This window comes from Acromyrmex echinatior, chromosome 15 (genome assembly GCF_024713525.1).
Source record: "Acromyrmex echinatior isolate Ae372 chromosome 15, ASM2471352v2, whole genome shotgun sequence".
In the NCBI taxonomy this organism is placed as follows: domain Eukaryota; kingdom Metazoa; phylum Arthropoda; class Insecta; order Hymenoptera; family Formicidae; genus Acromyrmex; species Acromyrmex echinatior.
In genome coordinates this window covers 1,809,721-1,823,802 of record NC_141866.1, presented here as the reverse complement: position 1 = coordinate 1,823,802, position 14,082 = coordinate 1,809,721, and the positions used below count along the sequence as shown (strand labels likewise).

Sequence of the window (14,082 nt, the reverse complement as noted above, 5' to 3'; positions counted from 1 at the left end):
ATAAAAGTTAAAATATTTTCGAAAATTATTCAAAAGAATATTTAAAACAATTTTTATCTAAGATGTTCCTATTTTTAACACTAACAATCTTTTGACGCGTGTTAAGCCTTCAAAACTTTTTAACAAATGCAGTTTTAATATTAAAATGACTAACGGGACAAACTTAATATTTTAACTAGATTTGAATACTGGAACGACAGGGAAAAAATATCGCGGATATTAAAATTGGTTACATCAACGTCACTTAGTGTTAACTAATTTGATATTCTCTTTTTGTCTTGTACGAGAGATAGATGTACAATCTGGAAAGGGAGAACAAATCGCTATCTCGAGTCTCGAGTTAATTAAACCAGACTGTTAGTGCAACTCAATCCCGGCATTAATGTATATAATAGCTAACAGAAACGCGTTGCATTTCGCCTGATCGCCCAATCTGCTTGAGAGTTCCATCACGTTGTTTAAACGCGAGCTTAATTCTAGTGAAACGATATGCGTATGGCGGGCATCTTTCATTATTTCAAGCAGACCAGGCGGCCACTTCAATCGACTGTAATTCTTGCGCAATTATTTGTCCTATTAACACCACGTATATATACAGATTGTCAGCATACAAACCTTATAATACGTTTTGTAATTTTTTATTTAAAATTGGATTAGCGCTCATGGAGGTGGACAGATAAAGAAAGTTGTTTTGCTTCGTGATTATTAATTTTAAATATGTTTAATATACAGGTAGATGTAACTACAATTATGATTGCCCGTTGCGATCAGTGTCCCGCTGTTTACCAACTCTTCTCACATTCGCGTTTCCCTCAAGTTACATTTTCGTTTTGTCCGGAAACATCCTTCTTTCTCTCTCACGCCATCAGCACGACGTTTATGCGACCTTTACGCGAACTTTGCCTTCCATCTTCCCTATCTTTCTCTCCCCGTGGCTCTCTCCATCCCTTTCGGTTTCTCGCTTCAGCTCTTACGTTTATTTCATTCTATGCTTCCTCCACCCTCTCGCGGCAACTCCGGAGCCACCCTCGCCGTCGACATCAACAAACATCTTGATTATACCGTGAAAGCCACCTCGACTACGAGTCCTGACTAGAAGCTGGAAGACTCGCTACCATCGGAGCTGCCGAGAGGTTCCGTTCTTTCCCCTCCCCTACCGCACACTTCTCTTAACTTCCCCCTCGAGCTTTATACTCTCTTTCGCGCTGCCCTTCCTTGTCGCCCTCACCTTCGTAACTATGGAGAGCATACGAATACTGGAAGCTGCCTGGTAGTCTGGTAGTATTTGCATGCGAAATTAATGCCTTTCTATTTCGGTCCGAATTAAATGCAAGTTTGCATAAAGAAACGGCGATTTATTCGTTTATTCTTTGGGGGTGAACGGGAAAGGGGCGGAGGTGGCAGGCCGAGGCGAAAAGGGGATGAATCACCGCGGCCCTCTATCCATCCGAATCGAGTCTTCCAAACCCTCTCGCAATCAGAATGAACGGCACAGTCGTTCCTCTTGCCTTTCTTCCCTCCGATCGTGCACTTCTCCCTTCGAGCGACACGTCGCTCTGCTTTCTTTCCCTTGAAGAAACGGCAAGAACAAGTAAAGAGACTCGAGGGCGCGGATGTACGGCACCTGCCCGCGTTTATATCATTTTATCCTCCACCAACGGACTGGCGACGATCAAACGACGACTTCGTAAACGACGTTAGATCTCTTTTTCGTTACGCTTCGGCTGACTCCTTGTTACTCCTTGTGCCGAGATCATCCTGGTATATTATTCAAACACACGGCAGATACTTACAGAAAAGTACATACTGTATGCAAATATAATTTATTATTGTATATTACTTGTTTCAATTTTTTCGAAAGTTTATATATCTGTAAATCTATCATAAGTTTATCAAGCATCAGATTTATTCAAAATATATTCTGAATGCTACTAAGCTTATTATTTCTCTCAATCAAGATTATTAAATTAAAACTAATTCAATTTGCTTATTATATAAAGTTACTTCTTCGATAAATTTTATAATTTAAATGTTTGTTTTACATAGTGAGTTTTTCTAAAATTATAATGAGTATATTTGACATTATTAAAATAATATAATAATAAGATTATTATCATTTCGTTTGTTGCAAATTCAAAAGTAATATAGACGCGTATTACATATCTCAGATAAATATATTTAAAATACATATAAAAATATAATTCCAACATCTGATTCTGACTGCAATTGGCGCTTCTCTTAATTAAAATAGTATAGATTAATTTTAGATTAACTTTCGACAAAATGATTTTTTAAACCCCAAGTTTACTTTTCTCTTTCTCAAATTCTCTGGTCTATAAAATGATATTACTGCGACGTTGTTGAATCATGTGTTTCGTCATGTCGTTAAAGTGTCACAGCTGTATGTTTTACGAGTTTAATAAAAATTAGAATGGTATCAGCAGTAGTAGAAAAAAAAGAAGTCACGCTGATGGTGAATGGTAGTCGTTGAGCGATACATGCGACCAGAAAACGACCTGCAAGCATACCTAAGCGCAACTACTGGCAATATATTACAAAGCTTCGTTACTTTTGTTTCATTTTCCATCGTTAACGTGGGTATATGCACATCCGTACTAACGCGTGGACGCCCATTTAGGATAATGGTATGTGCGAAAGGACAAATTTTCTCTTGAATCGCTACGAAAAAGAGTAACAACTTCGTAATGAAGTATGGAGTAATGATGCGATTTTTTGTGGTCAGAAAAATATTTATGATGATCTTTTCGATTTGATATCTGCTGATTTTGATATAAAAAAAATGTCTATATAGAAATCGAAACCATTTATTATATAAATATACTGATTTTAATATGAATATAAGATCAATATAAATTTCTATAAAATAATTACACATATCTTTAATAATTAATATATATAATGTATAAATAATTTTTTTGTAATTTAATAAAGTAATAAGATGACTGTCTTTTTATTAAAATAATTTACTTTCTAAAATTTTGGAGAATATTTCCATGATATCGAATATCATGGTGAATAATATTCATGAATTGTTGCGCAAATCAATAATATTTGATAACGCCACAAATTTTTGCACGTGTCACGATTTTATTCTGTGTTCTCGCATGTATCTGATAATCGATAATATTGACGGCAGAGAGTAGTTGAAGAGAAACGGGGTGGAGGATACGAATTACCTTATAAATCGCGCTATCCGGCGTTTAAAAAGGTGAATATTTTGTAGAGCAAACACCGATAAGGGACTACCATCGTTGCTTAAATTCGTTGGAAGCACTTTCCAATGGGCGAGAAGAGCGAGCATACAATTACTTTGCTGCATGGAGAGCTTACTTTTCATTCTTAGGAACCAACCATTCGCTATTCTCGACGTGACCTATCTCTGTTCGTAATATCGTTACTCATCATCCTTAATGCACGCTTGGCACACACCATCGTACACGAAGTAACTATTCAGACAAAAGATAGTCAAAGAATGCGTCCCTCAGCAGTTAATCGCCCCCGCGAATTACATTTCATAGGTTCAAAAGAATTTTATGGTTACTCTTGCCGAGAGGGTGCCGCGGGGAACGATAATGGTGAAACTTGGAGAGGATTCTTAAGCCAACTGCATCTTATATACTTCATACGAAGGTAGCTCGTTAAGTAATTTATTTACATTAACTTCTGAATACCTGGAAATTTTATGGAAAATGTTATCTTAAATAAACGTTTATCGCTTCAAAGTTTCACACGACTTGGCACATCGATTTCAAATAAATAGAGAGAAAAGTTGAGAGAAATTCACTCGTCGCGAAAATTAATTTCTTATTTGCAAAATATTAACTGTTGATTTTATTTTGTCTTTTATTTTTTACATTGCTCATTATTCACAAAATTTTTAAGTAATAAATGAAGTAAAATATCTTTTATAGTAACACACAAACACTTTTCTCTCTTTCAAATTTTCCAATAAAAATTAAAATAATTTAAAGTGAATTTCTCTCGTCACTCCATGAAAAGTCAATTCTGCAAAGTAGATCTCCGAAAATTCCTTGCAGTTCACCTATCTCTCGCACAAATATCGTTTATCGCTAGAGTGATTTAAATTTTAATAATACTCTGGGTTAGTCGATAAATCTACCGTTGACGCGACGTGTCAAATTGCAAAAATACAAGACAAAGTTCCATCGGTGTACGTCCAGTAGCGCTCGTAACACGCGGTCGTTATCGTCGCAGTTACGCGTGTGATCTCCACGACATAACGACGGATTTTTATTACCGCACGTGCATCACCGTTATACACGTAACGTGTTGTCGCCCACGAAAATTATTGCTGCAAGTTAGACTACGTAAACATTAGAGCGAGCTCCGATATGGTTTTTTTCTTTTAATCAATTTTTAATTAATTTACTACGATATTAATTGCGGACTGCCCTCGTTGAGAGTGCTCTGAAATCGTATAGTATTGTATTATAAATTGCTACAGATATGTATATCGATAGGAATGTATTTTACGCGTTAATAAAAATTTAAAATGTACGTTAGTTAAACGTATAATTCCAGTGCTCGTCATAAAATACATATTAAAAAATAGTGGATCAGAATCCTTATAGGATTGAAATGATTATCATCATTTTGTAGCAATAAAGCTTGTTCGTGAGTCTCAATTAAATCCAGAGATTATTATGTATATCATATACTCTCGCTCCCGCCCTTTCGATCATAAGGCACTCGCATATATCTCGCTTATCTTGCTGCATCGAACTTGTGCACGCACATGCACGTGCATCGTTACAATGTTAAGCGTAGAAACCTCTCGCGTGTACTGCGTGTGGAAAGCACAAGCGAGAGGGTCTCGGCTTCCACGTATCCGCATTTGTAAGTTGAACAGCCGACACAGAGCCCGTGTACGTGCAGGTGCATCGCGGACGCTATTCGCGCATAGAAGCGCGGATCTATTTATGGAACTTCTACTGCCGGACTACTCCGGACTTAGTCTAGAAGTTGCTTATTTAGCAAGGTTTATTTACAGACTCGGCTAATCGTTCCCTGGAATTTTATCACTGCGACTTGTTCTTGAGCCAAGTCTTGCGGAAACGGGCTTTAAACATTTATGACGCAGGTGCACCTGATGAAGAGCGTATAGAGGCGAGGGTGTATACAATCCCGCAACTCTTGTTTAGTTTGGAAACTTGACTATAATGTCGAGGAATAACGCTCGAGGCGGGAGCACGAATAAGAATTTGCTGTTTCTACGTCACTACGTTTTACATCACCAAGCAAATTCTATATTCTTCATAAATGTACAACAAAATTTCCTTTCAGAAATTAAGGGGGATAATCTTAGTATATCACTAAATATCGTTTTACGCACAAATTGATAACGATTTATATTTACCGACTTGATAACGTTGACTTACTTGACATACCGTCTCAACGGACTCACAGTCGATCGGTGTCTTATACCTCATTTGGTCGTGATATCCGTGTCGCCAGGATGTGTGCAGGTATGCATGACGCACAGACGTATACACATCTGGCAGGTCGATATATACGCGTGTGCAAACCATACGCTGTATCGATACCCATATTCTGTCAACCACACGTATGCTACCACACACGCAGCTGCAAATGCATGTCTGGTAGCGATGATCCAATAGCGTTCGCTATTCATGAGAGCCTTATTAGCGGTAACGGACGTGCGTGTACGCATTAAGACATATTTGGTGAGTCATTAGCAACGTCTGCGCGAGATCCGCGAATGGTATTGACACATGCTCCATATGGGAGTCGATACCTTCCGATGCCAAAAGAATCGAAGTTCAAGTGTCTATTTGTGTTCAAGTGAAGCGCTTACGCGGAATATTATTTGATTAAATAGATAATGAGAAAAGCAGTCTTATTATTACAGCTACGAAAAAATATTGACAACAATGTAGCGTATATATATATATATATATATATATATATATAGAGCTCTAAAATTTATTTCTGTAATTTTTTGTATCTGGAAAAATATCGTTATAGTAAATTGTAATAAGTTTAGAATTTATAATTCCTTTCATTAAATAAAAACACCGTGTACGTTTATATAAATATAAAATCGTGCTAAATACTCTGTAAAACTTTTAGAGTTATCTCATTCTGAAATAATGAAATCTCACTCTTAAATTAAAAGTTGAGCCACTCTTTTTCAAGAATGGCTCAATTTTCATTCTTTAGAGTGATATTCCATTCTAAAGAACGGAGTCGCTGTGAGAGATAATAACCATAATGTATCAGATTATTATATCTCAAGTTTTAATTTCTCTTTACGTGTATCAATATTACAGATAATTCAATTATTTAACCCGTTCCATACAGGAAACGAGATTCGTATCGTATGCAAGGTGGCCACCTCGATATGCATAAGATACATGTTCATGTATGCTTCTTCAGAGGTAGATGCAGAGATTCCCCACCGTATGTAACGGGCATCGTGAACGTGCCAGCGTGTAAGTAGCCAGCGTTGCTCTGGCGTGCACAGAACGCAGCTGCATCAATGCACGTATGCACGTATGCACGTATGCACGTACTCTCTGCGTGCGGCTGGAGACCGCTATCGCGGCCGCCCATAAAGTTCGAATGGAATTGGAATACAGTGCCGACCAATGTCATTCGTGTTACCGTGGCCCGTTGCCGTGGCACGCATACAGCTTCATTAAAGTGCCCTAACGCCGAGCTGGGTCCGCGTTTCGAGACGATATAATACTGCAATAACGCCTACGCGATGCGGAAATGTGATTTTGCAACGGCGGGAAATGCCGTCGGAGCAAGCAGTGATTCATCGAGTTCTGTTACTTGTCCTCTCGCGATCCGGCAAATTCGTCGTAAGTGACTTTAATGAAACTAATGAAACAGCACGAAATAACATGAAAATCAAGAGAATCGTGCGTTTGACGACGTACTGCAAGAGATATTACAAGAACAGTATGAAAATTTAGAAAAGTCTCTGAGACTTATTTCATTTCAAGCCTTATTTTTAGTATATTTGTATAAATTGAATGGTTTTTTTTAAAAATACTGAAAAAATAGTTCGAAAGTATAAATTGTTGAGTTTTAACGAAACATATATCCTGCCCATCGAATGTTTATATGCATTTGGAACATTTTGCTTTTTATTCATATTTAAAAATAAATACAACACACTTTGTAAATTTATGCATTTTATCGCGTTTTATAATTTTGTATTTAATCTAAATATTTAGAAGATTATAAGAAACTCGTATCACACCATAGTATATCTTATTTGCAACGAAAAGCCAAAGAAATGAGCTACATATTCGATCTGTTTTTTCAACGTTTATCGTCTCCAGTCAGTTTGTAGTACGCCTATCGTGCTCATTGTCGCTTTATAATGCGCGGCGTTTTATCGCGAGCCGTTGTTAAATAATCATCAGAATGCTACGAGACGATTGGGTCGTTATGCATTCGCATACCTATTGCGGAGGGAAGCAATGCACCGGCGAGCGTTGCAATTTGCAACGTGGCTACAATTGAGGGCTCGATCCTAAGAAGACGAATGCTCGCAATGCAGCCGGGTCAGGGTAATCCTGATGCTACGATTGACCCACATTGATCATCCGCAGCGTCCTTGGACGGGCCGGGGGATAACGAACAGGCTCCGGAATTCCACCGAGACGCACATTAACAGTGGCAGCGTTCAGGAGTGTTCCGCTTAGAAGAGCAACACGTCGATATCGCGACGATTTATGATCCGTGACGGGGATCGCGAAACGCACCCGCTGAATGGGCACGTCGAATGTGTCGGGACGTGGCGATCGAAACTCGACGCCAATTCAGCGTTTTCGCATCGCGGTTTCATTTTGCATTCACGCGACGTCACGTAGGAACACGCAATAGCTGTTTCAGTAATACTTTTCTGCACGTGCTACGATATTTTCATGGTAATAACGAATGTGACAATCTCATTAATCTTTCTATTAGCAACGTAATAGCTGCAGATTCTTACTCAATCAAGTAATCTTTCAATCAATATTTTAATAGAAAATATGAAATTTTTATTTTTATTGTCTGTATTAAGAAAATACGTTATTTATACGTGTGTAAAAATATATACGAGACGATAAAATTATTTGCTCCTTTATTCATCTTTTCCAGGTTAAAATACGCGACTGCGAAAATTAGACTACTTTAAAATAGAATGTAATTCTATTAACTTAATAAACAAATTTCATTACATCCAGCAAATAACATCGTTCTTACAAATGTGTCGTATTTTTAAAAGTGACGTTAGAATAACATTCTCACGTCTCGCTTTCATATGCTATTTTCTAGTCATTCTCATTGCCAAATCATTACACGTAATGTTCGCTTAATTTCAATCTAGAGCGGACTTTAATTAAGAACACCACGTCAGTTATACGGAATCACAATCGGAAGAATGCAAGTAAAAAGAGAGGCACATTTGCGAGGGAATATGTAGGCGACCCAATATCATGAGTTCTCACGAGTGGATCAGGGCCGTATACGAAGCATCACAATGAACTCTGATCAATGAAACAGGAACGCGATACGTGCCGCTTGATATGCACGAGCCAAGTACTCGTTTACACGATCTTGCGTGCTAACGATCGTACTAGGAGACTAATGCCAAGAAGGATCGTTGGTGGAATATAAAAGCATCGTAACGCGCGAATAAGCGCATTATCTGTAGTATTATATATAGCATACAATATCTAGTAAATAGTATCAGGTTGCATCTCGCTCTGATGAAATGAACTGCAATGTTTACGAAACGTAGACATTTAACGATCGAGACACGGAGATAACTCGCAAACTGCGTAGTTTCTTTGAAGAAAATATCCATGGAGAAGCCTCAGAAGTATATAGTATTTAACATCACTTTAATCAATACAAACATTTTCTCGTTTAATTCTGTAATTGTTGTTCTTATCTTGTAATTAATGCACAATTAAATTAAATTAAATTAAATTAAATTATATATATAGATTAAGACTAAACTAAAGGTACTCTATATAATATGGCTAAACGTAACTAAACAGAACTGATTTCGTCAATAACGTCAAATCATTATTCATTATGTATTACTTATGATATAATTCAAGACTGAACAAGATGGATCTATAAAAAAAGCTATATAAATTATTTATCCATGTATAGAAAACTTAAAATAAATAAAGTATAAAAAAGACTGGTTACAATTGCGAGTATTCTGCTTTTATTTTTAGAAAGACGTAAAACAATTTGAGTAAAAATGTGACGATAACCAAACTGTGGCTGCAGAAATAACCAAGATTGAAAAAGCGGATGCTTGGTTGGTCGTATATATGCGATTTAAAGCGACAACAAATCTCATTAGGGACTCACCATAGAAATAGTCGGAGAACGTGGATCGCAAATCTGCTTTATCGCTTCACGGGCGGCAGATTAATCCTCGAGGGGTGGCATCGAGCGTCGGATATATCCAGCTCCGCGGAGGGTTTGAATAAAAAGGATTTATTTTTGCGCCGCCCGCCCGTATTCGAGCAGCGGCCGCGTTTCTCTTCCTTTACAGTGACATGAGCGCGCGCGAAGTACCAAATCCTTTTCTTCCTTCATATCCTTCTCTTTCACGAGCTACCCTTCTGTATATATTTTTTTTTCAGCCTCCTCTGTTGCTCGAGAATGCGCGGTTTCGTTCCGAAACAAATCCGACCAATTCGGCCACAATCATTCCGCGTTCGAAGAAAGAACTCGTTATCGAATCAGTTATTGTAGTAGGGATTTTTCTTCTATTTATCTTTCCTCCAATAGTCGCATATATACATTGATACACATCGCATGTACGTGCACCATTCGTGAAACTCGTTTAGCAGCACACATATATACTACCTCGATCCCGCATTACCCTTCGATCGCCGGTACGAAATCCAAGCTTCGATCGAAAGCTCTTATCTGACCACGCGTGCCTTTCTTTTCTTCCTTTCTCGCTATCGTTTCCGTTCTCGCGAGTCTTCCAACTCTCTGTGAGTAAATGATCGTGTCCGAAATCCGGCCCGATGTAATATATCCTTCAAGAGGGCGAAAGTAGTCTTTGAGCTGTCTCGCAGAAATACGGATTACATGCATTCGTAAAAATAATGTTATCTTTCATGGGTACAAACAGCGATCGTAATCGTTTATCCTTTTGTTCGTGACATTTTCTAAATTAAATACTTTACCAACAATATGCCAGTATCTTCTATCTATAGTATATACAACATAACTTAAAAAAAACACGTCGTCGTCATATTTCTTGTTATTTATATTACAGCCTTGTTATTTATTAATAATTTTTTGCAGGTTTACGATTTTTTTTTCGTTACATAATACATATCGACTAGAAAAATAATAGCATGGTGCGAATTTATCATCAGCGAATGATCGTTTAATCGATTTCTTCGAGTTATGTGATTTCTGATCGAGATGACCAGCCCGACAATCAGATCAGTAAACGTTAATTTAACATCACACTTCCGGGAAATCCGTTTTTGCGAATCCTGCACTTAATTGCTAGATCGAAGAGCGTTAGTGGGTGCGGAATGAACAGAAACGGAGGGTGAATGAAATGACTATCAGAAGGCAGCAGGTAGGGCGAATATCCTTACGAATGATATGCGATAACGTTATGCGTATCAGCTACGCCGCGTGTTCTTCCTGCTTCCCTATGCATTTGGCTGACTGGGATTTAACTCCGAAGTTTGATAATAGCGTCCCATCATAATAAATTGCCGTGTCTATTTCATACGAGATTTTCACATTAGCAGGAACGTTTATCAAGTTATTTTGACGTGATTATGATTAACGATGATTAATCGTTGTGGTTCTCATCTTGCTTAGGCTTCTTGCCTTTTGTCGCGAGAAATTATTTTACGGGCTCATTTCCTGTCGTTAAGAGTAGATAATGGTATAGATAATGGTGAATCTCCAAAATTTGCGCATAGTCAAAAGGACTATAATATAACTTATTTAAGAAGTTGCATAATATCTACTACAACACGAAAAATTCGCATTTCTAAACGTATAGAAGATCCTAACTGTAGGATCGTCAAATTAATCAACTATTCTGTACTGTTCTAAAAATAATTAAAACAATATAGAACTGAAATGACAACAATATAAAAAAATTAAACCAAAATATGATTACTAGTCCAATGTGTATCTTAGTAATAAAAAAGCATTATATTGCGATAAGAAATTTATCAAATAAAAATAAATAATATGTAGTGTGATTCGCATAAAGTTCCATTAATTTTTACGTTTAATTATAATTCAACACGAAGCAAGCAGTATGACGCTACATATATATTAGACCATTGCGATAATAATTCGTGGTGCGTTTGAATTATTCCGGGCATATCGTGATTATATGTCTCCACGCGAGACGTGTAATTACAGACGCGGAAAGAGTGCGTTATCTGCCGAGCTAAAGTATGTAAAGCGTATCTGAAGAGTGACGCGTGCAGATTAGGTCAGGTTGATAAAACGAATCCATTGTCTCATGATCGTGAAAAAGATACGCGCCCAACGATGTCGAAAGGAACCCACCGTGTGCCCCAATGAGAGGACATACGCTGGTTGGTTATTATCGTAGTTGCGAGTAATGGTAATTACGCTGTCTTTGAAACGGTGCAATTCTAAGCGAAACTGCACGTGGAAACAATTTTGCAATATCTCATCAGGAGCTATTTGCTATTGTATGTGTAACATGTAGCGTGCAATTTCTGAGGAGGTAAATGTTTGCGAAGGTTAATATGCGTGATAATCGTGTTGCAACAGCCGCGAGCTGTAGATATACAAGACGTATACCTACATAATGATATTAAAAAAGAAAAACTAAACTAGCAGTTTTATATATTATATATTATATATTGCATAATCCATTGTCAACACTGAGGCATTGTCTTCGAAAAAGATGTATCTCTCGCTATTTTAAGGCCTGATCGTTGCACCAACGTTACTTTTGATTTTAAGCGAGCCTTAACTCTGTCTCTATCTCTTTTTTAGCTTTAAAACGAGATAGATAAAAGTGGAGTAAAAAATGTATATTTTCTTAAAAATTAACACAATGTCATGATTTATTTCGAGCTATAATTAAATTAATTTAAAGTTAATTTAATTATAGCTCGAAATAAGCCATGACATTGTGTTAATTTTTGAGACAGATAGAGTTTTAACTTTCACTAAAGTCAACGTTGGTGCAACCGGGCCTTAAAGATATATTTGAATTTTAAGTCAAGCTTCATAATGTGAATAATCATAGTCTCAATAATAAGTAATTCAGTTTCTCTGGAATTAAAGAGTGATTATTGAACCGTTCACTTCTCAAAATGTGAGTTCTTATTCTGATTACTTGATATTCTCTTAAGATGAGATAACGATAAGTAACAATTGCAAATACTTAATTAAGTCTTATTAATCGATCAATTTGGCATAATAGCGCCACGTTCGCGGCAGCTTTTTCGATGTTGTCAAAAAGTCGTTAAAAAATTGTGTCGATCTAGCTATTAACATTAACGATATACACTTGCCAGCAGGGTACACACGATCGATCGATTATGTCTTCGCTACGGAGAGATCGACGCCCCCGATATGCCCGGCGGCTTTTAACGAACTGTCGTTAGGCCTATCGCACGATCTGAAGTGCCGGTTCGCAATCTCTTTTATCACGATAAAAATTCATTTAAATGACAGTCGTGATTACTCTGTAAGTCCACACCGCTATTGTCGAGTCGCTGGCATAAGTCAATGGATCTCAAGTCTATTGATCTCAAGTCTAATTTAAACACAGCGATGTTTCTAATATATCTTTTAACAATTCGCCATGTTTAATCGTTTATTCAACGATAGATAATTGATCATTTTAGCTTAAAGCAGCTCATTCTATAGAAGATCAATATTATTGAACAACATTTGATTGCACAATATTATTGATCTTCTGAAGGCAATATCGAGAGTTTATGCAGGATGTTGTGGCAATCAAAAGTTCTTTGAAATATATAGTGCAACTTATAAAACATTAGTTTGTCTGTGAATATTATTGCTTAATAAGATGCCAATTTATGACGCTCGGCGTTCAATTTTATAAATAATATATATTATCAAAACTGATGCTGAATAGTGAAATTTAAATGGTCACTTCTAATTATATCTATCTTCTAAAAAAACTAAAAAACTTAAATGCATTTTTTTCTCATTCGACTATCAAACGTAGAATGATAGTTGTTTAAGTTAAAGAAGTGTTTAGTTTAGAAATGTACAGAATTTGTAATAAATCTTATTGTTAATTTGCTTGATGTAATAAAATGTTGACTAGTTCTTATTACAAATACTTTATCGAATACAATCGGTACGCACGTCACTAATTAGATAAGGTCAAAATCAGACTAACTCACAATAAAAATTAATTAAATTATTGCACGATTTGATTGAAAGTTATATTGAATTATCCAGAGCAAGTATTAATAATATTGTAAAATATAATTAAATAATATTGATAGAAGTTGCTTAACAAGTGTGCACAATATTAAGAAACATATCGAGTACGACAATTTCATTTCTTAGATTTTTTATCGATAAAGAATGAAATATTTATAACTATTCACAGACATAACAGCAACTCTAATATTAAAAATAACATTTTCTCTCTCTCTCTTCTTTCGATACATTTCGTATATATATATATATATATATATTATATATATATCTCACTGTCTACGAAATGCGAATATATACATATACTACGTTTTATTGCTTGAGAAATTACAATACCGTTGTGCCATCGTCCAATAAATCGCGACGATAAAAATGTGAATGTCTATAGAAGCGTTACGCGAAATCCTTCGACGATTTCTTTCGTCGAAGATATTCAAGAAATTGGTGACATCATTTTATTGGCACGTCGCTAAAATACGAGAGTGCGATAAAGATCACATCTTCACGACTGCTATTGTTCATTGCAAGCGTCTATATATATTTCAGGTAAAGAAAAATTCTTTTAAGTTATTATAAGTTCGAATTAAAAAATTACAACACATTATT

General features: G+C 36.4%; 1 protein-coding gene across 7 annotated transcripts in view; it reads right to left on the bottom strand.

Annotated features, from left to right (window-relative positions):
* The window catches only part of LOC105151150 (Krueppel-like factor 6), a 337,682-nt gene that overhangs the window by 58,403 nt on the left and 265,197 nt on the right, over positions 1 to 14,082 (bottom strand). The window lies entirely within an intron of this gene.